The 27,149-nt window shown below is 48.2% G+C and overlaps 1 protein-coding gene across 8 annotated transcripts in view; it reads right to left on the bottom strand.

Moving 5' to 3' along the window:
• The window catches only part of KTN1 (kinectin 1), an 80,899-nt gene extending 71,418 nt beyond the window's left edge, over window positions 1-9,481 (bottom strand). For 7 of the 8 annotated variants that reach the window (XM_068397947.1, XM_068397942.1, XM_068397946.1 and 4 more), the window contains exon 1: window positions 9,394-9,481. The gene's annotated coding sequence lies outside the window, so the exon portion shown is untranslated. Of the gene's footprint in view, window positions 1-3,352; window positions 3,394-9,393 lie in introns of all 8 variants that reach the window. The other variant, XM_068397941.1, reaches the window with a different exon arrangement.
• Between the last annotated feature and the right edge of the window lie 17,668 nt (window positions 9,482-27,149).

Consider the following 27,149-nt stretch of genomic DNA (forward strand, 5'->3'; position numbering starts at 1 on the left):
GGTGCTGTTGATACTCTTAGAAATAAAGTTTCAAAATCATTAAGGAACAAAACAGGCTTTAGAAGCAATCCCTACAGCACTGGCACCATACAAGCTACCTCAGTGTATTTCAAAGTATAAATTGCATTATGAGCTGGAACTTTTAACTCAGTTTAAAAGCACAACATGAAGTTTAAGAAATTGCTGCTGAACTGTGGTCGTTTCCCCGCTGAGAAAGGGGAAGTGTTAAGGTCCCTCTCTACTCTCCTTCGAGACACTGCATGTAGCCCATTTATTGAGGACAGCACTAAGAGCTCACCTGTCATCTATCCCAAACACCTCCTGCACTACAACAGTGACCTCATGGCTACAGCTCCACCGAGATAACATCCTTTCAACTTCCACACTGAGGATGCGTGCTCCTAAACGGTAGCACCACACATGTCGCCCCATAAGGTTTCTTTTCACCTTGTTAACCTCTGTGCTTCATTTAGCAGCCTGCTGAAGGTACTCACACAAAGAAATGATACGCAGTTACTGTCACCCCAGTGCACGGACCCTTTGGGATCCAGGCTGGCAGCTTGACAAGGTCACATGCACGCAGGAACCAGTGCAGTAGTTCAGCAGACTCCAAGGCAGTATTTGCATCTTGTCTTAAACACCCAGAGTAGGAGACTAAGCTCCCCTCCAGCATCAGCTAAAAGGCTCCAGCTTCTCCAGAGAGTTGTTTAACACACCTGAATTACACCTGGGCCATGTGGTGAAGGAGCTGTCTTTTACCACCTTCCTCCTGTGGCTCTTGATTCCCCAGGTGGGCGACGCCGAGGCTTGCTGATGTTTCTCTGAGCAGCAGCAGCCCAGCAGACCCTGCAACACTCCTTAGCCATACTGGTCCCAGTTCCACAATCGGTTCACTGCATAACCTCACATACAGCTCAATGCTGAGAGGTAGATGACAACACACAAGAATCCCTCGAAAAGACGTGTTCAAAACGCACCTCTGTGGGTTTCCTGGTTTTCTCTACTTGTGACCATAAGGACCAAGCTTGTAAGAGTTTCCTGAAGGGACTTCAAATACGTATTTTACTGTTGTCAGAATTTTGAGTTCAAGTCAATAACCCAACATCCCAGAGTTCTCCCCCAAAAACGGCCTCATAACACATGCCTGCACACCCACCCCAACGCACTCAGCTCTACTGATCAGCACAGTGCTGATCTGAACTCAAGAACGTGCCAGGTTGCTAAATAAGCCTAAAAACACTCAGCGACAGAAACACAGAGTAATTGAGGTCATTTCTCTCATGCTTCTCTGAGTTCTTGCTCTCCTTGCTTTGCTGTCCCACAATCTGCTCCTCCTTTAGCGTGTGAGGATTGAACAAACACTTCACTGTAGCCTGTAATGGGGAGTGGGGATTAAGAAATCCACTTAGAAATAGGTACACAGGACCTGAAGCCAAGAAATTCTTCTTTTGGCACACAAACAGCATGGAAAAAAAGGTACAAAGTGGGAGATCGAGGCTGAAAAGGCAGGCTCATCATGGAAACATCTGACCAAGAATTTTCACAAGCCTTTAAAACTTCTGAAACCTAACCCCTTCGCTAGCACTTTTCACATGCCTCCTCAGACTGCAGACCACATTACGCAAGTCATAATTGTGCCTGAGCAACCCTCCCTCCCACAGCGCTCTACACCTTGAGAATCCACGTCTTGAAGGACACTGAGGCAGAGAAAAAGTGTACCTGTTCCTCCCACCATTGGCCTGCTGCACTGCCACCCGTGCAGCAAAAGCCTGGCTTTATTGTGCATTTTGTACTAGGCTCCAACCCGTTAAAAGCTACTTGAAAAAAAATCTGGTTTTATACACACATGCACACACTAAGCTGTAAAGAGGTTTACTAAAATTAGCATGCAACCCAATCCTAACTGGTAGTGTAGCGCAAGCTGTAGATATGGAAATGACCTGAGGTGAAGGTAACAAGGGAGGACTGTTGGTACTCCCCATCGAGCTGACACGAGAAAGCCCATGGCACCCAGTAAAATCCTAACACAACCTCCATAAATCCTCCCTGCAGCTTGGTGGTTTCCAAGGTTCTGAGATGCTACCTCTGCCTCTCTTCTGGGCAATGCTTCTCATTGCCCATGCTAGGACAGGCTTCGCGAAGACACCTTCTCAGCAAACAAGACGGCAAAACGGTCCTCCTTGGTCAGAGTTTGAACCAGGAGAAGTGATAGACCTGCAGCACCACTGCTGTAAATACAAAACAAGGCAGCGTAAAGAGAAAAAGCAGCAGAGTCCTTTATCAGCCCATCACAGCTGAAGCCACACATGCTGCCAATAGGTATTTACACAAGGAAAGGTCAGTAGGTGTGACACAGGATACAGCGTTCACCCGTAAACTCCATTTTTCTGCCAGCTTCCCAGCACCGCACCCCAGGGAGAACCGCAGACGCTGCCTGGTCCGAGAGAAGGACAGAAGGACGTGCCGAGTCTCCCCAGAGGGCAGCAAGTTAAAGGAGGCAGAAAAATCCCTGCCTAGTCGCAGGGGAAAGGGCCCTTCCTGGCACAGCACCGCTGCACTCCATCACTTCCCAGATTTGAAAGTGCCCTGTGAAAGACCGGTCGGGTATGACCTGCTGTAGCCATGGTGCTGCTCTTGGGTATACCCAGAGCTGAAACAAAGAAGGGCAGAAGAGGTGCTGCAACTGGCTTCACGTACCTGTTTTGAGGTCCGTGCACAGCGCAGCATTAAGAAAACAGCAATGCCTACATGAAAGCCGAGCTGGGATGTCCCCATGCAACATAAGCAGTGACTTAGCAGACAAAGGAGCACGAATCATCACGGCAGCCTTTCAAACCAGTTCGGGAGGCAGGGAGAAACACTGCTTTCTGAGACAGGGCTTGGCCTCCCACCCACACTCCAGCAGAGACCCTGAAAGGAAGGCACACATGGAAACAGCCTCGGTGGCCGCAGAAGAGCGGTTTCCCACTCACCCACCAGCTACCTGCCGTCCCAGCAAAGCTGGGGCAGTGTACCCTGGGGGCCAGGTCACAAATGGGACCAAGAGAACGGCATCAGCAGCTGGTCTCCTGGTGACCTCTTGGCATCTTCAACCACAGGCACTTGGCCTCAGCTTTCCCTTCTGTTAAATGGGAGGCTAAGTGCCCTCCATCCTGCCTGCACGCCAGGGCAGGTGGGTAACGCCGTGGGAAAGCCTTGCAGCAGTGCAGGGCAGGCATCTGGCAGAGACATCCGTGCGAGCCGAATGCAAGTCATCAGCTTTAAACACTCCTGCCACCCAGCACTGCCACCTGCGACTTGGGAACCATTCACTTCCTCAAAAAAAATTGGGCTTTTTTTTTCTTGTACTCACCAAGTATGGACTTTTCAACTTAAAACCCCACAGCAAACAGGCTGAGGAAAAAAAAAAAAAAAGTAGTCATAGCCAGTGGTCAGATTAAACTAGTAATAATAAAATTACCAGCTGTCTGCTATTATTACAGGCTCTCTTATCAGTCAGTCACAATCCAGTCCAATCCTGCTGTGTTCCCCAAAGAGCTGCACCTTGTGCAATAGCTTAGTCATCATCTTCCTTGACAGCTACGCACTTGCAAATAGATTATGAGTCCACTCACATTTTCCCATGAAATTTTCCCCTCCGCCCTACTACAAGCAGAATGGGAGCAGAGAACCAGCGAGCCAAGGAGCAGGCAGCTTGCCCCTGTGCAGGGGAGGAGACAGCGCTTTTATCTCCTGGACTCAACAACTTCCTTCCTCTGCGGTTGCAGGCAGACAAAAGACACCTTTTCACATCACAGACAGGAACTAGATGTACTAAACTTTGTCACATCCCTGAAATAAAATACCCTGCTTACCATTTTCAGTCCATACAGGAGAGCGTAAAGCAGAATTAAGCCAGCATTTCTTCTACGAGAAACCTTTACAGGGTGGGATTCGGAAGCAAAAGAATACGGAGCCCAAAATAACTCAGGTTCAGTTTATATTGCTCTGGCAGGTGACAGAGCTAAATGAAAGATGATAACGCTGGACAGAGGTACTTCCCCTCCGCAGGATGAGTGCTGGATTGTTTTTGGAAGCGCCATGAATCACGGGCATAAATATACCAGGCTTTAAAAGCCTTCAACACCCCCGTAGTTCTGAACTCAAGCTTTATTTTCCCTGGGTCATTCAACACATGCTCGACGAGCTGGACACCAGACAGGCAGGCTGAGGAGGTCAGCTAGTCAGTGCAACCCGAAAATGAGAACTTGTGTTTTGCTGGACAACATCAACACACCTCTTCTGAGACGGAAAAAGCCCTCCCTGATGCTCAATTAGTCATTCAACTACAACTGGAAGGAAACCAGGAGTTTTGCTCTATTTCCTCAACTTTACAGCATAAAAAGGCTTAAAGATGTTTCCTGCAGCAGGGGAGCGGTGAGCGATGTACCGGCTGTTCTCGAGCAGTGATTTGCAGGATTGCCTGGCTGCGAGCAGATCCAGACAGGGCAGCACGGGCAGTGGGATCAGCCAGGAGCGAGGGTCCCCAGTGGGATGGAGCAAAAACCTGTGAGAAGTGCTGCTTTCCTTACCTCACTACCACTGAAAATCCTGCACACCTGACAGTGACAGCAGCAGGGAGCTGTTAATGCTAGCTGAGGACAAGGTTATTTAGAATAGGGATTATTAGTGGAAGAAAATGAGCAGCTTGCCCACATTACTAATTTACAGACACCTCCTCTGAGTTATAATGCAGCCTCAGTGACCTACAAGCAAAGATGAGGTTTCATTTGAAAAAGAAAAAAATGTTATTCTTCTAAACAAGTCTTCGTGGGAAGAAAAGGGGAAGGAACATCATCTACTTCTTCTCTTCAGTAACAGGAATTGAGAGCTGTGAATTTTGATAAGCAGGGTAGCCACAAAGCGCTAACAAAAGCAAAGAACATTGCAGAAAACAAGGAGGAGAGCTGCACAGAAGTAACTATTTTACTTCTGATTAACCCACAAACCTTACAGTTCCTGTCCCTCTCCTCTCCCTCCCGTCCTCCACACATTGCACAGCAAAATTCAAGGCCTGAAGCTCCTAAACTACTTCTTTGTATCATATAGTTGCAAGAATAGGAGACAATATTCTTTGTGTTAGAAAGAGTCAGAGAAGCAGCTTTCCAGAATTCTCATGTGCATCCACGCAACAGAAACCAACTTTTTCCCCCATTTCCCACAGTATCTAAGAGGTTTACTTAAGAAAAAAAAACACACCTTTAGTTAAATGGGAAGCATTAAAAAGGATCATGAGATTTGCATTCTTTAGCACCTCAGATTATTACAGTTTCCACAGCCACGACTTCCCCTTCCAACTCCCCACCAAGCTTCAGTTAAAGAACGCCCAGGTTTGAGTGGATTTTGGCATTTCTTGTTCCAAGATGATGGAGCATCCAGGCCGACAAGATGGCAAGGCAGCAGAATTTATGCACTCCCGGGAGATCTCTGTTTAATTTTGCTGTATGGATAGATACTGCACCAAGCCTGCACTCTGCCCAGTACCTATATTTAGGGCCTAAACTGACCTGACAGTGCCCCCATAAGCTCATTTACCAAGATTCACTTATTCATTCTAACATAATCTAATTAGACTGCAGCACTCCCCGACACGGGCATAGTGGTGACCAAGAGAGGACGAGTTCAAATGCAGGGACCTGGCCCAGATGCTACTTTAGTTCTTACGTGGGGGGAAAAAAAACCCTTGCAGAGGAATTGCGGATGCCTGTGTACTGTCTCCCTGCTCGGAGCAGCACCTGGAGCCGCTCTGCTTCTCCCTCCCACCAGCTAAAGAACAATTCTTCAACTGGAAGAAGCAGCAGAGTCCAGATGAGCGTACGGTGCTTATCGATGCGAGGGCTGCTGCTCCCGCTCTGAACTCACTGGAAGTAACGGCCACCATTAAGTGCCGTGGGGGCAAAAAAGCAGGAAACAGTGTCTCTTGGGCAGTGCCCACACCAGCAGGCACAGAAGTGTTCCCAAACTAGAGACCACAGGCATCAGCCTGAAAAAAGTGCCAGCGAGTCCACGTTGTATGAAATTACCTTCAAGGCTCCATTCTAGCAAGAAATAAAAAGTTTTCAAAGCCCAGAAGGAGCCTCTCTCCTGCAACCAGCTGTAGTTCAGGCATGCAAACAGGAAGGAGCTTTTACATTTCTAAAAACATAAATAAATATATTTTTTAAAAGGCACCATGTGTTTTAGTTGCTTGGACTTCTTGTATAACAATGAGAGGAGAAACAGATTCCTTCGAGTCATGAGCTGGTAATTCTCCAATCTATCATCTCCGTAGTTTATGCACCGTCATTAACGCGAAGTGATTTGTCTGGGACAGATTTAGTCTAGCAATTCCCTGTCTCGTTAGCCTAAAACGATCACCTGAGGAATGTCAAAAAGTTTGAGAGCTCAGTGCAGCAAGTAGGCCCCCCAAAAATATTCTTTTTTCTAAAAAAATATTCCAATCCTGCTGCTTTGCCAACACAGAGCAAGAATCTTAAGAGCTAAACACAGATGCATAAGATTCCGTTTATATTAAAAAGGTTTTGATGGGTAAAGGCAAAAGGTTTTCACCGACAAGGAAATCCTGAGAATATTGATAAGAGAACAGGAGGAGACTTAACGACTTTGGCTTGTTTAACCTATCAAAACAAGTGCTCAAGAGGGGATCCGATTGCTCCCTCTAATTACATCAGGGAGGGAAAACAACTGTTTAAACCAAATGGCAACGCTAGAACAAAAACAAACTATACAAACGGGCCATAAACACCGCGAGGAGGGAAATTGGGTGACTGCTCCAAGACTTAGAGGAGGCTCTCCTCCAACAGCTCTCCCGTGCAGATGGCGGCAAAGAATAAACTCAAGTTTCACCTTAAAAGCAGTTACGTTATGAAACGCATCCCCAGCACGGATGGGTGCTATAAACGGGACAACTAAATCTGAGCAGGGGCTCTCTTCCGCTCTCGGGTTCTTATCTGCTTGCTGCCGCGGCTTTCGGAGCAGACAGCAGGAATGGAGAATCACCCTCCTGTCTTCTGCCTCTCCCCCACCCCTCCAGGACAGCACGGGGGGCATTCACGCTATTTACTCAGGCACGTAACTGGGGTATGATCAGGGAACTAAACTTGGGAGCTGAAGCTCTCGAGAAGTCAATGGTGAGAGGTGGGTGTCTTGGCAGCGGCAGGAGAAGGGATTAGGAGCAACCAAGTTCGATGCTTAAAATAAAACACACGTCCTTTGCCCCCATGTCCTTATGCTTAAGGGTCTTGGCCAAAAACATATTTAATCTATACCCATCACCTCTGAAATTCAGGGGGAATTTCAGTTTCTGAAGGACTTTGTTAACCCTGGGTTTGCAGTGCTGAGAGCCAAGCAATGATTAGACACTTTTGAGCCATAACCATCTCATCTCCAACAGTAAGAGCGGATGATGCAAAGGAAAAGCTGTGACATGGCAAACCAAATACCACCACAGTTTTATAGAGGCTTGAGCAAGGCTTTCCCTTTTCTTCTAGGGCTTTCAAAACCAAAGTAGTTAGCAGGCTAAGTTATCGTTAAGAGGAGTTTTATGACAGTGGGGGATAAAGAATCAAATTAAAAACTAATTGTGTTCTTCATATCCTACTGCTGCTGCTATTCCTGAGAGCAGAAAAGCATCTTCATGAGAATGGCTAGATAAGGGGAGTGAGAAAAAAAATCTAACAAAAAAAGGTATTTGGTAATAACTCTAACAGAGAATTAGTGTTTCTGTCCAGACCCCAGCCTTTCCCTGCTGCAGTTCCACACAAAAGTTATTTTAATCACAGTATGCAGAAAGCAGCATCAGCATATGAGGCAAGAGAAAAAATATGTGGTAAAGCGAGTTGCATAGCCTGTTCGCGGGCAGAAATTACAGTGCAGTTATAGGGAAGAGGTCCACGAGGCAGAGAAACGCTTCCAGCCCAAACCAAACCAGAGGACATTAGCGATCCACCAAGAGATCAGGCAAGGAAAATATGTGAAAAAAGGTGGAACATGGGAACTGAATCCCCTTTTCACTTTCGCAGCAATCAATTCAGACTTTCTAGCGAGGGATTTCTGCCTTGTCATATGTCAAGAGATGTTAGATAGAACTTGTCAGTTATGCCTACTAAACACCTATATGTGTGTTGTCGGACAGAGACGGCTGCGGAAGCACTAAAGGAAAAATAAAAAAGCATTTTAAACAGAAAAGGACTACAGCAGAGTATCAGCTCAGCTCCTCTCCCACAAATCAAGGAATTATCTTCGAGTTTTTCTAACAGTGATCTCACAACACACAGCAGAGCCTTTGGGGAAAAAAAGGTTATAAACTGACAGGCCTAAAGCACACGGGTGTACGCACATCACTAGAAGTAGCATTTGGCATTGCCTAATACAGAGAAGACGCTATGCTACGCTATTCTTAATAACCACCTACTTAATTAAAATATTTCACCAACTGAAATTAGCTGGGTACAAAAGATGTAGCTTTGCCACCTTAACTTTTCTTCTCCCCACCACACTTCCCCCCTCGATAACCTGCACGCTGGAGGAAGGTTTCCAGCAAGGAAGCTGTGAGTAGCAGAGGAGGAGAGGCAGGGGGGTACTAACACCTCCAGGGTTAACACAGCTGCATACAGCCCATACTGCTGCTGCACCAAAGGGCACGGGCGATGTTAAAAAATAAAATACTCCTGACAAACATAACCTGTGACCATGGATAAAGCAGAATATTTCACCGTGGGCAGTTACCACCACCGCAGGAACCCAAAACGGGCCGGGCTGTTTCACCCGGCGAAGCGCAACGCTTCAGTGAAGTTCGCAAGGGCCCCCCGGGCGCTGCAACCTTACCCAGGGCTCCGAAAGCCACGGGAAATCCTTATAAATCGTATTTTGGGGTAAATTTTTACTCAGCCGCCCTTCGCAGGCTCGTGCCTCCGGCGGGGGGCAGGTAGCGACGCAGACCTACAGAAAACGACCGACACATCATTTTTTTCCCCCTCCTGTTTTTACCGGTTAACTCGGCTCCGGGAAGGTTACCGGAGATGTGCTCGGGGGACACCGATCCCCCCTACCCGCAGCAGGAGCCACTCCACCGCCCCACCGCCGCGGGTGGGAGCGGCTTCTCCCCCCGTACCCCACCCCGGAGCGGGGCCCGCGGCGCTACCTCCGCCCTCAGTCCCCGCCGGGGGCCGCGCTGCCGGAACCCGCCGGCCGGGCCGCAGCCCCGGGGCCCGCCCCGCCGCCCACCTGCCGCCGCGGCCCGGCCACGCCGAGGCCTAGGCCCGCCGCCCCTCGCCGGGCAAGGCCGCGGGCAGGCCCCGGCCCCGGCCCATCCCTCCGCGCCACCGGGCCGGGCGCTCCCCGGGCGGGACTCACCGTGAGGCGCGGCGGGCCGAGCCGGGCCAGGCCGTGCGGAGCGGGGCGGCGGGGACGGAGCAGCGGCGAGCCGGTGCCTGCGCGGCGCTGGCTCGCGGGCAGGAAGGGAGGGCGGGCGGGAGGAGGCGGCACCGCACGTCCGCCGCGTCTGCCGGCCCCCCCGCCCGTTAAAGGCGCGACGCCACCGCCGCCGCGTTCCCCCCGCCGGCTTCGCCCGGAGGGGTCCCTGGCCGCCCCCCGGCGCCACTGCCTGCCCCGTGGGGGTCCCTGCCAGAGCACACCCCGGCGTAGGGAGCACCCCCAGGTGCCCCGCAGGCTGGGATACCCCCAGAAGTGGGGATCGCCCACCCGGACCTCCCCCACGCAGGGATCCCCAGGGATCTCCCCACCCAGACCCCACCCATGGACAGGGGTTACCCACCCAGACCTCCCGCACGCACGGATCCTCCCACACAGGTTTCCCACACGAGTGGGTACATCCACCCAGGCCCCACCCAAGCACGGGAATTCCCCCCCAGGACCTCCCCCACGCAGAAATCCCCAGGGATCTCCCCACCCATGAGTGGGGACCACCATACCCCCCAGACCTACCCCATGCAGGGATCCCACTGCCCAGACCTTCCACCAACAGGGATCCCCCACCCATGCGCGGAGACCACCCACCCAGACCCCCACCCTCCCTAATTAACCCCCCCAGTGTACCCCAACGCATTCCCCACAACACGAGGGACACCTCCGCATGACCAGAAACAGGGGCTGCCCTTTAATTTCCCTTAATTGCCTTAAAACTGCCTGGATCTGCAGTGTGGAGCAGCCCTGCTCGCAGCATGCGAAGTACCAGGGCCTTGTTCAATCACAGCCCCACTGGTCTGCAACTGGGGGGAGCTTAACTGGATTTTTTCGGCTCTGACTCCTTAAAGCCTTGACTTTTTCTTCCCTTTTACGTGGATCCTTCCCAAAGTGCTCGCAGGGCAGATTTCTTTCACCTCAAACATGGCAGCAGCTTGTGCATAAGATCAGCGGCTGACCACGGATCGGTGGGTACCCACAGGGATGAAAACTGATCCTCTGGTCATATAGTTACTTAGGGACAACAAAACTGCAAGAAGTCACCAAGGGCACCCATCTGGCTCCATCGCTGGGAGACTGACATTAACTCTCAGTTAACATACCCAAAGTCCCAAACATTGACGAGAAAAAGCAGCGTCCCATCCACAAGAGGCAAAAGGGAGTTATCCCAGTGAAACAGGGAGGCTGGCATTGCCCCAGGGCTTTGCACCCACCCTCCCGTCATTTCTACAGACCTCTGGTGTAACTTTCAGGCCCCATCGCTCAGAGCAAACAATTTATTTGTCCCAAAGCATCTTTGAAAAATCAACTGCTCCACAGCGTTTGGTATCAAAGAAGGATTTACATTGGACTTGCACTAAGGGCTCATCATTACCCTCTTTGCCAGCCGTGTGTGTCACTCAGCTGCAGGCTACTGTTGCGTTCCCAAATTACCCAGAGCAAAGGCAGTGGTGCAAGGCAGATGCTGGTGGAAGGAGGATGCTGGTGGAAGCTGTGCCTTGCGTGTGAGGCTAAGCGGGCCCAGAAGCAAGGCCACGCCAACGGCACACCATGCAGGACCAGCCATCAGCTGGCGAGGCAGAGTTTTGCTGCTTCATCCCAGAGCTTCCCTGGCTCAGCATGTCCCAGGTGGTCACTCAGCTCTTGCAGGAGCGCTGCTGAGAGCAGCACGTGAGCCAGCCAAAGGCAACATCCGCACCCTACACTCGCAAAGCGTAAATTTAAGGCCAAATCTTGCCTATATTAATCATTTAGGGAGCTGCAGTGGTTGTGGAGAGGTGCAGCAGCAGATTTTGCTGATGTTTGATTGCTTTTGCCCACAGCAGAGTTTTCCAGCTGGCATCAGAACCAAGTCACCATTTCCCAGGAGTGGGAATAGATTTGCCACCCAACAGACAGGGGATGGGGGATCCTGCCAACAGGGAGGGAAACCTGGGGCCACGAGCTGGGAAAGGGCATAGGAGGGACAGGGCTGCCCCTCCTGCCAGGAGCTGAGCAGGAATGGAAGGGCAGAGAGTGCAAATCCAGCTGCTACAGCCACAGAAGATTTTGCTTTTCCTCCGTTTTCCAGGACTTGGAGGCAATTGCTCCGCTGTCTGGGCACTGCTTGCTCTGAAGGGGTCTCAGCTGAGAACATATCGCTTACTACCAGCTCAGAAGTTTCTGGTCCTTCAAGCGTCTTATACGCTTGCCATAACATCACAGCATAAGGCATGATATAAGGACCTGAAAATGCCTTTAAATCATACGTTGTGTACCATTGCCCAACATGTAAGGCAATAAACCACTTAGATGATGTGGACTGAGAAACCTGGTGGAAAAACTCGCTGGAGAGCTACTGCTGTGCAGATCAGGCAGTCAGGCTAATGATGCTGAATATCCCCAGCTGCAGGGAGGAAATCATGCAAACAGTCTCTGAAATCCCAGTCACATTAGGCAGCTACCCATGGGGAAAAAGAAAAGGATTTAAAATGCCGCAGGAGCCCCTAGTCATTAGTTTTGTGCGAAATTTTGCTTTCTCAGATCGCAGGGAAAAAGCCTTCAGATCTGGGGATGCAGAGAAGGCCTGAGAGAAAGGCAAGCTACGCGTGTAGCAGGGCTGTAAGTCACGAAAGCTGATTATTGGTAATTTAGCATTTTATATAAGAATGTGAGCGATCCTTACCAATGCCAGAAACAAACGCCCTGCAAGTTTTAACACCTCATTCATTCAGCCTCTCTTTCCAGGCAGGAAAAAAAAAAAGATGACCAAACTGGATTTTCTCTCTGTCTCATTTTATTCACATTATTTTTGTTATACTATTTACAAGCATGAATTCCTACAATTGGTAGGAAGTGTAAATGAATAGATCACGCACACATGTGCCAGAAAGATTTCAACTTCTGCTAAAGGTGGTCACAAAAATGACTACAATTTTCTTCTCGGAGTAGTAAACTAGGATAACTTCACTGTGGAAACCTGAGCTACATGGAAAAAGATATTTGATTCAATCCAACTGTAAGGGAATAAAAAAAAAATCTGTCCTAAGCAGCATCTGTCAGCAGAAATTATGCTGGAAACTCTTGCGAGAAGAATAAAAGGTCATAATAAAAAACAACGGTCTAAACCATGACACTTCATGTGACCAGTATAAAAATCCATCAGGCTAATACAAGTCTCCACATAATCCACGCGCTATCACAACGTATATACATTTTTAATTAAGCTGAGATGATCACGGTCACATTTTGTACTGCTGAAAATCCAGCGAATAAAGTGAATTGTTAGAAGCTGTTTCAGAGCTCACTGAAAAAAATGTGTAGTTATAAACTACATTCACCTTCTATTTCTGGATTTCACTGTTATAATAGAGCACTGAAAAGCCCAAAATGGGGTTTAAGACTCTGCTGTTCAATTCTATCACATTCAAAAGAAGACCAACGTTGAGCAGCACTATTAAAGACACCCAGACAACTCAGTGCCCATCTCGGTCATTAATGTTTGCAGAACGATCAGGCCTAAATCATGACTTCTGACAGTTTCCCTTCAGGCTCTTCAGTCCTCCCCTCCTAGCACAGACCTGCCTGGGACTAGTCACTCTCAGCTTTCACATTTGCAATGAAAAATGGAAATCCCATGGGAAAACACAGGGGGAAACCCCTTTCCTTCCCTCCCCAGGCTGCTGTTCCTGTACTGGACACCCGAGCCACACACACGCCTGCTCCCGAAACACTGTGGCTTGTACCCAACATAGCAGCAGCAATTGCTGTCTGATGCCCTAAGTGCTGCACCTCACCCATCTGTCCTGACTGCACAAGCTCATCGCCTCTGCCCATGGTCACGGCCACCCTAAATCCCCCGTCACCCTGAGACAGAGCCCTTCCAAATGTCCTATGCGCTAACACATGCAAGCAGAATAAAACAAGCACCTAAATCCTTGCAAGATCAGGGCCTGCCATCAGGCTGAATAACCCCTACTCATTTTCAAGTCACTAATTATTCTTACGCCTGTATCGCATGGCTTTAATTCTCTTTTCTTCCAAAAGAGTTCAATCTTGACAGAAAAGAAACAGCTTTAGCTGGAAGAGGTCGTTGTAGAGGAGAATGTATTTGCTGTGACTACAGTGGGTCACCAGGTCTGGGTCACAGAGGTGGAATTTAATTTCTAATCTGAAGATTTCAAGCCTTCAGTGCCAGATACAGCTAAAGGGATCAGAGGGAAGCTGGGCAGAAAAGCAGCTTTCCGAGCAGCACAATAATAACCATGCTTTGAATTCACATTAGAGTACCGTTTCAAAGCAAGTTTCAAATATTCTTCCTCTTTCTTGGTGGCACTCCAGCAGAAGATGATTTTCTAAGAGGTGGGTATCGTTAAGCAAAGCAAATGAAACGACACAGAAAATACCTTATCTCCTGTAAAACACTCCCTCTGTGGTATCACACTGACAGTTCAAATCTTTTCTCCCATTCATCATTCATAGCACCCAGTTGTTATTGATGCTGTTCTACATTAATCTATAGCACGTTTTAAATTAATACACTTCTTCATCAATACCTACAGAATGAAGATATTTCTCTTTGGAAAAAAAACATGTTTGTAACACCAACACAATGCCCCTCCTAAGCACAGACCTGTCAGTCACCTGAAATGGAGCAGGGTGGGTAGCAAAGAGAAACAACACGCAGTGAGAGATGGAGGAGAAAAAGAAATGGAAAGTCAGACAGAGCTTCTGCTCCAAGGGCTCTTTCAGGATGAGGATAAGGTATCCCACTGCCGCAGCAGCCTGCAAGGTTGGCTCAGCGTGTTCTCCTCCCGCAGCCAGGGAAGGACATTGACTGAGCTCTGCGAGGCATCACGGGAACGGCGTGTGTCAGGCTGTGACAAACTTCAAAGGAAATGGGCAGCAAACACACTCGTAGCTTGTCTGGATAAATCAAAGAGCGCAGGAACCATCCCAGCGGTTCATGCCACCACAGAGTAAGTTTAATACTAAAGTATTTTTTCTGCGGCTACACAAGGGATGCGGCTGCCTGCCTGGTGTAACGAGTGTCACACCAGAGGGGATCTTTGTTCTCCAGTCCCCAGTTTGCCACCACTGGTGGTGACAAACACCTGCATCCCAACGGTGGCTGGAGACTTGGAGATGTTTGCAAGTCCTTGAGTCCGAGGAGATGTCCTGCGAACAGCGTAAGGATCGCCAGCATCCCAGGAGATCCAATGACTGTTCCCAGCAGTGTCACAAACTCACTGTACATCCCTCTGCCACTCGCAGAGGGATGTACAGCTCCTCATACTTAAAATGAGCAAATATTCTCCTCTTCACCTATTATCTGGTCTTTTTAGATAGTGACAAGCCTCTCCCTAGTGAACTTACTGTCTGCCCGTGCTGTGTCAAGATTCATAAGACATCTAAGTGTTTCTATCACACCATTCATAAGGCCTGGAGGACAGAAAGGGTTAAGAACCAACTCAGATTCTCTAGGGAAAACAGAAAAGCACCAGAAAAGAAGCCAATTCAACTGATTTTACCCAAAGGGCCAAAAGAAGGTTTAGAAGGTCCTTTATAAAATGGTCACAGAGAAAAGCATTATTGTCCCACAGGGAAAAACATACCCATTAACAAATTAGGTGAGAGTCAAGTGAGATGTAAGAGGTCTGAAACAGCTGCATTCCTCAATGCCTTTAAACTGCCTGTCTTCACGCACTTCATTTATTTTGGATAGCAGCTTTGCCCATGCCGATTTGGGAGTAAAGGGGACTGTAAAAATACCTGGGGATAAACGTATTTTTAACGTTAATAGGCAAAACCTAATGGATCTGAGCAACATGATTCGGGTTTTAGAAAACAGCCAACTTAAGACCCCCCCAAACACATGCCCATCTGGGTTCCTCATTTTCCTGAAAGCATTGCTGAGTGTACCTTAGCAACTCTACCTGAGCCCTGCCAAAGGGTCTGAGTGGAAACAGGGCTCAGGGGAGCTACTCGTGTGTTAATGAGTGGGGTAAATGCCCATCAAAAGGAGGCCAAAGCAATCACAGCATTTAATTATTCAGGCCAAGTCACAGACAAGTGAACTGAAGAAGAAAAAGAGGGAAAAAATGACACCTTCATGAGGCAGGGCACTGTGACAAGTCCGCTTCTTCCACAGCCTGAAGACACCAAAACCACGTAAAAATATTCCATCGTAATATCTTGGATTCTATGGGGGAAATTAATTACATTCCACTTCTATACACTGACCATAAAACTAAGGTATGAGAAAGCATGATGTCCACAGCCCAATGCTGTGACTTATTCAAGGGCACACTTATTAACTGCAGAAACTGCAAAGACAGCGAGGAGGAGCGAGGAAGATCCAAATGGAGAGTTGAGGCTGTACCAAAAGGGATCTCAGCCTGGGTTCCTGCGTGGCTGGGATGAGCGTGGAAATGAGATGAACTGCAGGAGCACACGACGGCAGAGCTGGGCACGTACCACTTCGTCACGGCTAAGCTAACAGCGGTTAGTGGCAGACCACAGGCGAAGGGTAGAGTGACAGAACCGTGACAGTTAATTAGCTGTGTTAAAGGTACAAAAAGGTCAAGGCGGGGGAGTCGGAGCTTCTGCTGACATCTGGCAGCGTTTTGGGGAAGTCTAGTTTCTCCTGAGGTCCTCGTTGACTCAGGAGCACTGATTTGCTCGCCGTTAATTGGAGGAAGAGGTAATGAGAGCTGACTAATCGCCGAGCCGCACACCCTGCAGACTCATTCTGGTGTCAGACATTATATCTTGCTGATCACTCAGACAAAACTAAGTTTTACGGGGATTTCAGTGACTGCTCAGCACCCTTTCTTGGCTCACGGTGTTTGCACAACATTCAGCTGTCCTCCCCTATACAATAAGCTAGTAAAAACTAGCGCTGGCGTAACTCAGCTGACACAGCAGTGAAGGCATCACAGTATATGTCTAATTCCTGGAGAGCTGGCACTGAAGGTCCTAGACATGTCATTGCTAATGTCATTGCTCATGTCTTCAATGTTACTGCGACCCCTGCAAACCAAATTAAGAGAGGTCTGTTAGCATCTGCTATATGCACACCCCTCTGTTTTTCTGTGCCTGAGCGCTATTACTATTTTTTTTTTCCCAGATAAGGCTTAAAGGATCAGTATTTAATTGCAGCAGTAAGTTCAAGGTATGAGACACGGTGTTTGCATTAGAGCGATTCGTCACAAAACTTGGAGGGAAACAGCAGCCGTCAGATGATCCATTGCACACTCACCTCGTTTAAATGCAATTCAATTTAGACAGACCATTTGGCACAAAAATTAGAGAGATGACTTAACAAAAAGCATGGAAGAGTACTTCTGAACCCGGGTGTCAGATATATTTGTGTGATGTTCACAGAGGAGCTGTCCAAGAAAGCCTCTAGCCATTAATTGCTAGGTTGCAATTAAGGTGGCAGACAATGTTTAAAGCCCCCCCCCTCCCCGTTCCCCCCTTTTCTGGCCTTATTTTGAATGCAACACAGAATGAAAAATAAAAATAGACTGATGTGCTCTCCCCCACACCGCAGTACAAAGCTTAAGAGCATGGCTGGGCCAGGACAAGTGGATTTCTATGCAAACAACGTACAGAATGCCTTCGTTTAATCGGTTTGTTGCTTTGCACAGATAGGAAAATTAAATGAAGTTAACTGTATAGTTTTAAAGTCACCATTCAGCCTTTCAGTTGAGACAGATGGCTTTTACTTACAGTGCTTCCTCTGGCATTCAGTGGAGGATTTGGCAATCCTCTCCGGGTCTGGTTCTCAGCAATTCTCTGACATGGGGGCAGTTAGTGTCTTCATTGCACATAATAGTGCTGTAGAAGCCAGAAAAAAATGTCTCTTTTCTAGCCAGTTTACCCCTTTTCCATCTGACAGAAGTTACTTTCTTTCCTGGTCCAGAAGTCAAGGCACGCTGAGTGTTGCCCTCGCGCTGGTCTCTGCCAGCCAGCATGGAAAGCACAAACACTGAGAGTCCGCTGATGTTTGCAGGGTACCAAATCCCCCAATACTGTCCTTTTCAGGGAATAAGAGAGCCTCAGTTTAACTGGGACAAAGAAGAAGCAGCTTTACTACTGTGTGACTTGGGCTGCATCGTCCAACGCAGGGAGGGACGCATGGCACTAGGGTGTAAACGGGAAGGTACAGCCCTTCTTCACATCACCCAGTAAACCAGGAAAATTAAACTGGATTCTGACCCAATTTCAAATCATTGTAACCTCACTTCTGTAAGAGGGTTACTCCTGATTTACACAGGGACAAGTTAGAACCAAACATCAAATCTGATGGACCTGATTCTGTTCTTATTTATAGCAGCATAACCTAATGATGATACACTTAACACTTCACAATTAAAAATCAAACTACTCACTGTTGCTCAGTGAATAGTCATGGTGGCTTCTCTCCTTCCTCAGCTATAAATCCAGTATCTACTGGCATTTACAAGTGTCGATCAGGTCTAAAATGGAGTATTATGGGACAAATAAGTATGAGAGAGCAATGGTCACACTTGTCAGACCAAAGGCACTCCAGCACCTACTCCTGAGTTGCCTTTTGCGCTGCAGCTGCTTCTGGAGAGCCTTGCCAGCTCCATGCAGGTCCTTCGCTCCCGCGGAGCCCGCCGAGCTCACTGCAGCTCACCTGCTCCTCTCTCTGACCCTGCTTTGGGCTCCTTCTCTGCACATCACTCTGCTTCCATCCCTGGCAAGAAGGAAATCAAGGCACAGGGACCAAAACAGAGCTAAACCAAATATAGAAGGAATCACCTTCACAACAAGACTCGGATTCTGCTGTTGATAGAGAAGCATAGAGTCCTGGGGTAATTGGAAGGTGTATTCCAATTCACAGAATCACAGAATCACAGAATCACAGAATGTTAGGGATTGGAAGGGACCTCGAAAGATCATCTAGTCCAATCCCCCTGCCGGGGCAGGATTGCCTAGACCATATCACACAGGAACGCGTCCAGGCGGGTTTTGAATGTCTCCAGAGAAGGAGACTCCACAACCTCTCTGGGCAGCCTGTTCCAGTGTTCAGTCACCCTTACAGTAAAGAAGTTTTTCCTCAAATTTAAGTGGAACCTCCTGTGCTCCAGCTTGCACCCATTGCCCCTTGTCCTGTCAAGGGATGTCACTGAGAAGAGCCTGGCTCCATCCTCTTGACACTTGCCCTTTACATATTTATAAACATTAATGAGGTCACCCCTCAGTCTCCTCTTCTCTAAGCTAAAGAGACCCAGCTCCCTCAGCCTCTCCTCAGAAGGGAGATGTTCCACTCCCTTAATCATCTTCGTGGCTCTGCGCTGGACTCTCTCTAGCAGTTCCCTGTCCTTCTTGAACTGAGGGGCCCAGAACTGGACACAATACTCCAGATGCGGCCTCACCAGGGCAGAGTAGAGGGGGAGGAGAACCTCTCTCGACCTGCTGACCACACCCCTTCTAATACACCCCAGGATGCCATTGGCCTTCTTGGCCACAAGGGCACACTGCTGGCTCATGGTCATCCTGTTGTCCACTAGGACCCCCAGGTCCCTTTCCCCTACGCTGGTCTCCAACAGCTCTGTCCCCAACTTGTACTGGTACATGGGGTTGTTCTTGCCCAGATGCAGGACTCTACACTTGCCCTTGTTATATTTCATTAAATTTCTCCCCGCCCAACTCTCCAGCCTGTCCAGGTCTCTCTGAATGGCTGCGCAGCCTTCCGGCACATCAGCCACTCCTCCCAGTTTTGTGTCATCAGCGAACTTGCTGACAGCGCACTCTAATCCCTCATCCAAGTCATGCACATCTTGTGCATAATATATTGCTCTTTTCTTGGAACATGGTCCTGCTCTCAGTTGCTCTTCTACTTCCTCCAAAGGCAGGGCTTTAATGCTGCAGGCACCGGGAGATGCAAGCTACACCTGAGATAAGCTACAATCACAGCTATAAAAGTTTAGCATATAGCTCAGGAGAGCAGAAAGCAAAACATTGTCAGTCACAAGCTTTTAATTCCCAAACTGGCTCCTGAAAAAGATAAGATAGAGCCAAAGCAGATTAACCATCTTCAAAGCAAGGAGAAAGGCATTTACGGGGTGCTAGAATAGAAGACAGCTGTTGAGAGCACTAATGAATAAAACAGGTAGAGCTTCCTTACTGACTTGCTCCTTATCCCTTCCAGGTTTTTGGAAGGCTCCTGTGATTAGTCCTGTCCCATAACCAGATTACAGCATCCAGGTAATGCAGGAATGTCTGTGACAGAAACGTTTAAGAGACCAATGCAGGAATGCTGGTAGCTCTGTGGGATACTCTTCTCCAATTAGTTATCCAAGGAAGAACGATATTGAATGACTCTTACAAAGAGCGCACAAAGCACTTATTGTTGTACTAATCATCAACTTTCCAAGCAGAATTAACCAATTTGCTAATTAAGACTCATGACAATTCATCATTACTGTAACTATGCACTTCAGATGATTCATCACCCCGTAACTGGCTCCTGCTGCTCGGGGACATGCGTAACGGCTGCCTCCAGCATGCTGCTTCCCAGCTCTGAGCAGGCCTGCTCAGGAGTCACCTTGGCCTGGCTCTGGGCAGCTGCTGCTTTCCAGAGGGAATAAAAAAAGAAAAAAGAAAAAAAGGGGGAAAAAAAGAAAAGAAAAAGGCAGCTTGAGACAGAAATAATCTTTTTTATGTTGGGATGGGAAAAATAGTCGCCCTTTCTAATGCTATTTGATCTGGATGATCAGAAACCGAGCAGATAAGTCTCATGAGTTCCAAGTGATATATTTTAAAATAACATCTGTCCAATTGATGACAGGGGTCAGAGACTCCTGCTGAAGAAGGAGGGAAGAACACTGCCTCACAGCAGAGAAGACGATGCATCTGATGACTAAGGGGAGACACAGAGACTGGGAGACTCAGGGAGGGGGAAGCCCAGGGACTCGGTGCCTCCTGCTCGCTGGATCACTGCTCTCTGGACATGTCACTACCTGGGCCTCCACTCGCTGGGGCTCCCCATCGCTGGGCACCCCACTCGCTCAGCCTCCCACACCCTGGGCACCACGAGTGGATGACGAGCCTTGAGGAGGAGGCTGTGAGCACAGAGCCCTCCGGAGGCACAGCCATGCCTCCCCTCCCTTGGGTGGCATCCAGAAGACCCTTCCCCTGTGTTAAAGCACACTGAGAGCTTGAATCACCCACACAATGTGACTCTTGACTCCTCTGATGATCTCTCAACTTTCTAAGCATCTTCCCTTCTTCTTCACCTCAAGATGGATAATCTTACACCCATTTAACAGATGAGGCACCAAACTCCATGACTTGCCCAAAATCACATCGCTTCCCACTGGTACCCATGCCATTTGCAGGATGCCCCTATCCAAGGCAAGAAGTAACACCAATATTAAGAGTTTTGTATTTTATGTTCATCTCTGATGTAGCCTTTCTCACTTAAACACCTGTCCTGGTTTGGCCCAAACCAGGCCAATTAGTCTTAGAGAAACCAAGGTCACTGCTAAATTCCTCACTGCTTATGAGTGAAGAGCCGAAGGGGGGTCGCAGGTGCAGGGGGGAGCAGACAGGGCAGGTGACCCAAGATTGACCAACGAGGTATTCCATCCCACACACGTCATTCTCACTTTCCTATTTATCACTAACCCACTGCCTCCTGGAGGTGGGGCCCAGGAGGGAGGGGCCCTCCTGTCTCCCACTGATTGGTACCAGCTTTAAACCATGACAGATTTATTGGCGCCCAACGTGGGGCACGAGAGAAGCTCCAACAGGTTGCTCTGATAAGTTGAATCCTGGCTCTGGTGGGAGGAGACCCAGAGAGCTCAGCTGAGAGAATATCAGATTTCTTCCTTTGAGATTTACGAGGGGTTGGAAAGTTAAAACAGATAGTGAAGATGGTGATGTCATTTTTGAATGCTGTGTTATCTCATCTTTTTATGGAGTTTCTTTCACAGTTGAGTATTGCAATGATGCCTTACCTGCCGTGGGCACTGTGTTATTGCTTGCTTCTTATGAATGTTTACATGCAGTTTAGCAGTGGGCGCTGGTCGAAATGTATTGTTTTGGTATGGGCTGTGATACTGATTTATGCTGTGATTAAACTGGGCAGTTAATATTCCGATCTCTTATCTCTATGACACAATGATGGGCAGCTTTAATCGCGAATCAGTAGCAGCAACTTCATCTGCACGCTCCAGGCGCCCTTTAGCTGATTCTGTTAATGATTACACTTCCAGTTTTACTTTGGGAAATAGTACCTTCTCCTTTTCTGCCAAGCTGATTCCACTAGATTTTGCGAAATTAGGATGGTGCTGTCTAGGTGGAATGTTTTTATTTTTGGTTGTCCTGAATGTGTTTCTGATGTGGGATAAGATTAAATATCGGTGCAGGGACAGTTGTAGGTGTTATGCAGCCACCTCAGATCCTACAGTGTGTACTGCCGCTACAGCCTCAGATCCTACAGTGTGTACTGCCGCTACAGCCACTAAACCCACTGAAACCTTGGCAGCCTGTACCACAACTGCTACACCCCCCAAGATGGCCACTGCAGCTACACAGACTCTCAGCACTCCCACGACAGCCACTGCATCTACTCAGACCCCAGCATCTATTGAATCTGTACCAATTGCTCCTGTAACCAGGAAGAAATACCAAAAGAAATCAGCTCTTGAAGAGAAGGATGATGACTCAGAGCCTTCTAAGGCAGAGCCATCATATGACCCAGGTGAGGGCCCTTCTCAGGCAGAGTTAGGGCCTGACACAGATGGGGGTTTCCTCGATCGTCCTTTTAAAGCAGACCCATCACAGAAGAAAGGTCCTTCTAAAGCAGAACTATCACAAGAGGAGGACTCGGACATAGAGATAACCTACCACTCTTTATCCCTGAAGGACCTGAGAAATATAAGGAAAGACTTCAGCCGTTATGACAGTGAACCTATTATTACCTGGTTGCTCCGATGCTGGGATAATGGGGCAGACAGCATGCAATTAGATGGCAGAGAAGCCAGACAGTTGGGATCCCTGTCCAGAGATGGTGGTATTGATAAGGCGCTCGCAAGAAAGTCAAACACTGTCAGTCTCTGGAGGCGACTCTTGTCAGCTGTAAAGAGCAGGTATCCCTATAAAGATGATGTTATGAGCCACCTAAGCAAATGGACCACTATAGAAAAAGGTATTAACTACCTTAGAGAACTAGCTGTGCAAGAGATCATTTATAGACACCCACGGGAAGTTGTAGATCCTGTAGATCCTGATGAAGTGGAATGCAACCGATCCATGTTCCGGAAGGTTATGAAGAATGCTCCACCGACATATACCCATACATTGTCAATATTAGTATGGGGAGAAGATGCTATGGCAAGATCTAGTGTGGGCGAAATGGCTAACTGTATGCGACAGTATGAAGATAGTATTTCTTCCCCACTGCAGGCACGCATCTCGGCTGTGGAAAAACTGACTAAGGAAAACAAGGACTCATTTAAACAACTGTCAGACAAACTGTCCATGATCGAGAATAAACTTGACTCTCTACCTACACAGGCGCGCGTTGCAGCTGTTAGGAGCAAACGCTCTCCTACAGGACCAGCTCAAAGGAAACGGAACACATCACGAGGTATCCTGTGGTTTGCCCTGCGTGGTTATGGGGAGGACATGAGCAGATGGCATGGACAACCTACCAGTACCCTACAGGCACGAGTACGTGAGTTGCAAGCTAAAAGAAATACCAGAGAGAATTTTTCTAGGAGGATGGCTGCTCCAGTTACCAGTGAGCAGGACCCCAGTCAGGGGAGATGGGCCTCAAATCACTTTTTCCCAAGTGTGAATAGGAGAAATGAAGGTCCAGTCCCTGTGAGCAGCACGAATCCATTTCTTAATTAGGGGGGCCCTGCCTCCAGCCAGGTGGAGGAGAGGGACAACCGAGTTTATTGGACTGTGTGGATTCGATGGCCTGGCACATTAAAACCACAAAGGTATCGAGCCCTGGTAGACACTGGTGCACAGTGCACCCTAATGCCATCGGATCATAAAGGGGCAGAATCTATCAGCATTTCAGGAGTAACAGGAGGATCTCAAGTGTTATCTGTATTGGAGGCCGAAGTGAGCCTAACTAAAAATGAATGGAAAAAGCACCCCATTGTGACTGGCCCAGATGCTCCGTGCATCCTTGGCATAGACTACCTCAAGAGCGGGTATTTCAAGGACCCAAAAGGGTATAGATGGGCCTTTGGTATAGCAGCTGTAGAGACTGAGGACATTAAACAGCTGTCTACCTTGCCTGGCCTCTCAGAAGATCCTTCTGTTGTGGGATTGCTGAAGGTTGAAGAACAACAGGTGCCAATTGCTACTGCCACGGTGCACCGACGACAATATCGCACCAATCGAGACTCCCTGATCCCCATTCATAAACTGATTAGACAATTAGAAAATCAAGGAGTGATTGGCAAGACTCGCTCACCCTTTAATAGTCCTATATGGCCAGTGCGAAAGTCTGATGGAGAATGGAGATTAACTGTGGACTATCGTGGCCTAAATGAAGTTACGCCACCGCTGAGTGCTGCTGTGCCAGACATGCTAGAACTTCAATACGAACTGGAGTCAAAGGCAGCCAAGTGGTATGCCACCATAGACATTGCTAATGCATTTTTCTCTATTCCCTTGGCACCAAAGTGCAGGCCACAGTTTGCTTTTACCTGGAGAGGTATCCAGTACACCTGGAATCAACTGCCCCAGGGGTGGAAACACAGTCCTACTATTTGTCACGGACTGATCCGGACTGCACTAGAAAAGGGTGGAGCTCCAGAACATTTGCAATACATTGATGACATCATTGTGTGGGGAGATACAGCAGCAGAAGTTTTTGACAAAGGAGAGAAAATAATCCAAATTCTTCTGAAAGCTGGTTTTGCCATAAAAAGGGGCAAGGTCAAGGGACCTGCCCGGGAGATCCAGTTTTTAGGGATTAAATGGCAAGATGGGCGTCGCCAGATCCCGATAGAGGTGATCAACAAAATAACAGCCATGTCCCCACCAACTAACAAAAAGGAAACACAAGCCTTCTTAGGCGTTGTGGGTTTCTGGAGAATGCATATTCCAGATTACAGCCAGATTGTACGCCCTCTTTATCAAGTGACCAGAAAGAAGAATGATTTTCAGTGGGGCCCTGAACAACGACAGGCTTTTGAACAGATTAAGCAAGAGATTGTGCATGCAGTAGCCCTTGGACCAGTCCGTACAGGACAAGATGTTAAAAATGTGCTCTACACCGCAGCTGGGGACAATGGTCCTACCTGGAGCCTCTGGCAGAAAGTACCAGGGGAGACTCGAGGTCGACTCCTAGGATTTTGGAGTCGAGGATACAAGGGTTCCGAGGCCAATTACACTCCAACTGAAAAAGAGATACTGGCAGCATATGAAGGAGTTAGAGCTGCTTCAGAGGTAATTGTTACTGAAGCACAACTTCTCCTGGCACCTCGATTACCAGTACTAGGCTGGATGTTCAAGGGTAAGGTTCCCACTACCCATCATGCAACTGATGCTACATGGAGTAAATGGATTGCATTAATTACACAGAGGGCTCGAATAGGAAACCCTAATCGCCCAGGAATCTTAGAAGTGATCATGGACTGGCCAGAAGGCAAAGACTTCGGAATGCCACCAGAAAAGGAGGTGACACGTGCTGAAGAAGCCCCACCATATAATGAATTACCAGAGGATGAGAAGCAGTATGCCCTGTTCACCGATGGATCCTGCCGTCTTGTAGGAAAGCATCGGAAGTGGAAAGCTGCTGTATGGAGTCCTATACGACGAGTCACAGAAGCCACAGAAGGACAAGGTGAATCAAGTCAATTTGCAGAAGTAAAAGCCATCCAGCTGGCTTTAGACATTGCTAAACGAGAAAAGTGGCCAAGGCTGTATCTTTATACTGACTCATGGATGGTAGCAAATGCCTTGTGGGGGTGGTTAAAGCAGTGGAAGCGAAGCAACTGGCAGCGCAAAGGTAAACCTATTTGGGCTGCTAAATTGTGGCAAGATATTGCTACTCGGCTAGAGAAACTAGTCGTGAAGGTACGTCATGTAGATGCTCACGTACCTAAAAGTCGGGCAACTGAGGAACATCGAAACAACCAACAAGTGGATCAAGCTGCTAAAGTGTTCCAAATAGATTTGGACTGGGAACATAAAGGTGAACTATTTTTAGCTCGGTGGGCTCATGACACTTCAGGTCATCAAGGGAGAGATGCAACATACAGATGGGCTCGTGACCGAGGGGTGGACTTAACCATGGACTCTATTGCACAGGTTATCCATGATTGTGAAACATGCGCCGCAATTAAGCAAGCCAAACGGTTAAAACCTTTGTGGTATGGGGGGCGGTGGTTGAAATATAAATATGGGGAGGCCTGGCAAATTGACTATATCACACTCCCTCAAACCCGCCAGGGTAAACGCTATGTGCTTACCATGGTGGAGGCGACCACTGGATGGTTGGAAACATACGCTGTGCCCCATGCCACTGCCCGGAACACTATCCTGGGCCTCGAAAAGCAAATCTTGTGGCGACACGGCACGCCAGAGAGAATTGAGTCGGACAACGGGACTCATTTCAAAAACAGTCTCATAGACAACTGGGCCAAAGAGCATGGCATTGAATGGGTATATCACATCCCCTATCATGCACCAGCCTCTGGGAAAATTGAACGGTATAATGGGCTGTTAAAAACTACCCTGAAAGCAATGGGGGGTGGAACCTTTAAAAACTGGGATAAACATCTGGCACAAGCTACCTGGTTAGTTAACACCAGGGGCTCTATCAATAGAGCTGGCCCTGCTCAGTCAGACCTTCTACATACAGTAGAAGGAGATAAAGTCCCTGTGGTGCATGAAAGGAATCTATTGGGAAAAACTGTCTGGATTCTTCCTGTAACGGGCAAAGGTAAACCCATTCGTGGGATTGCTTTTGCTCAGGGACCTGGAGGTACTTGGTGGGTGATGTTGCAAGATGGTGAAGTCCGATGTGTCCCTGAAGGTGATCTGATTATGGGTGAGACTACTTAAGTCTGAACTGTATGTTGTTGCTGCATAAGTGTCTTTCAGGTTAAGACAGTGTTGATGAGACCGGAACTAGCTTCATCAAGTGGCGTCCAGTAACCTCCTCGAGTCTGACATCTTTAACCTGCAACCCGTGGGCACGAACCATGACGAAAGAGAGACTGCTAGCCAGAGAGACTGCTGAGAGACTGCTAGCCAGATGGAAACCCACAATCCTGAACCAAATGAACTTAATGAACTTTTTGTATAGAGATGAATCATAAACTAGTGATATGTGTATATATATTTGAAAATGAAAAGGTAGTGGTGATCTGAGTATGACGTGAATGGTATGGAATAAGGGGTGGAATGTCCTGGTTTGGCCCAAACCAGGCCAATTAGTCTTAGAGAAACCAAGGTCACTGCTAAATTCCTCACTGCTTATGAGTGAAGAGCCAAAGGGGGGTCGCAGGTGCAGGGGGGAGCAGACAGGGCAGGTGACCCAAGATTGACCAACGAGGTATTCCATCCCACACACGTCATTCTCACTTTCCTATTTATCACTAACCCACTGCCTCCTGGAGGTGGGGCCCAGGAGGGAGGGGCCCTCCTGTCTCCCACTGATTGGTACCAGCTTTAAACCGTGACAACACCATGGTTTGATC

The sequence above is a fragment of the Nyctibius grandis genome, chromosome 4 (assembly GCF_013368605.1).
Source record: "Nyctibius grandis isolate bNycGra1 chromosome 4, bNycGra1.pri, whole genome shotgun sequence".
Lineage (NCBI taxonomy): Eukaryota > Metazoa > Chordata > Aves > Nyctibiiformes > Nyctibiidae > Nyctibius > Nyctibius grandis.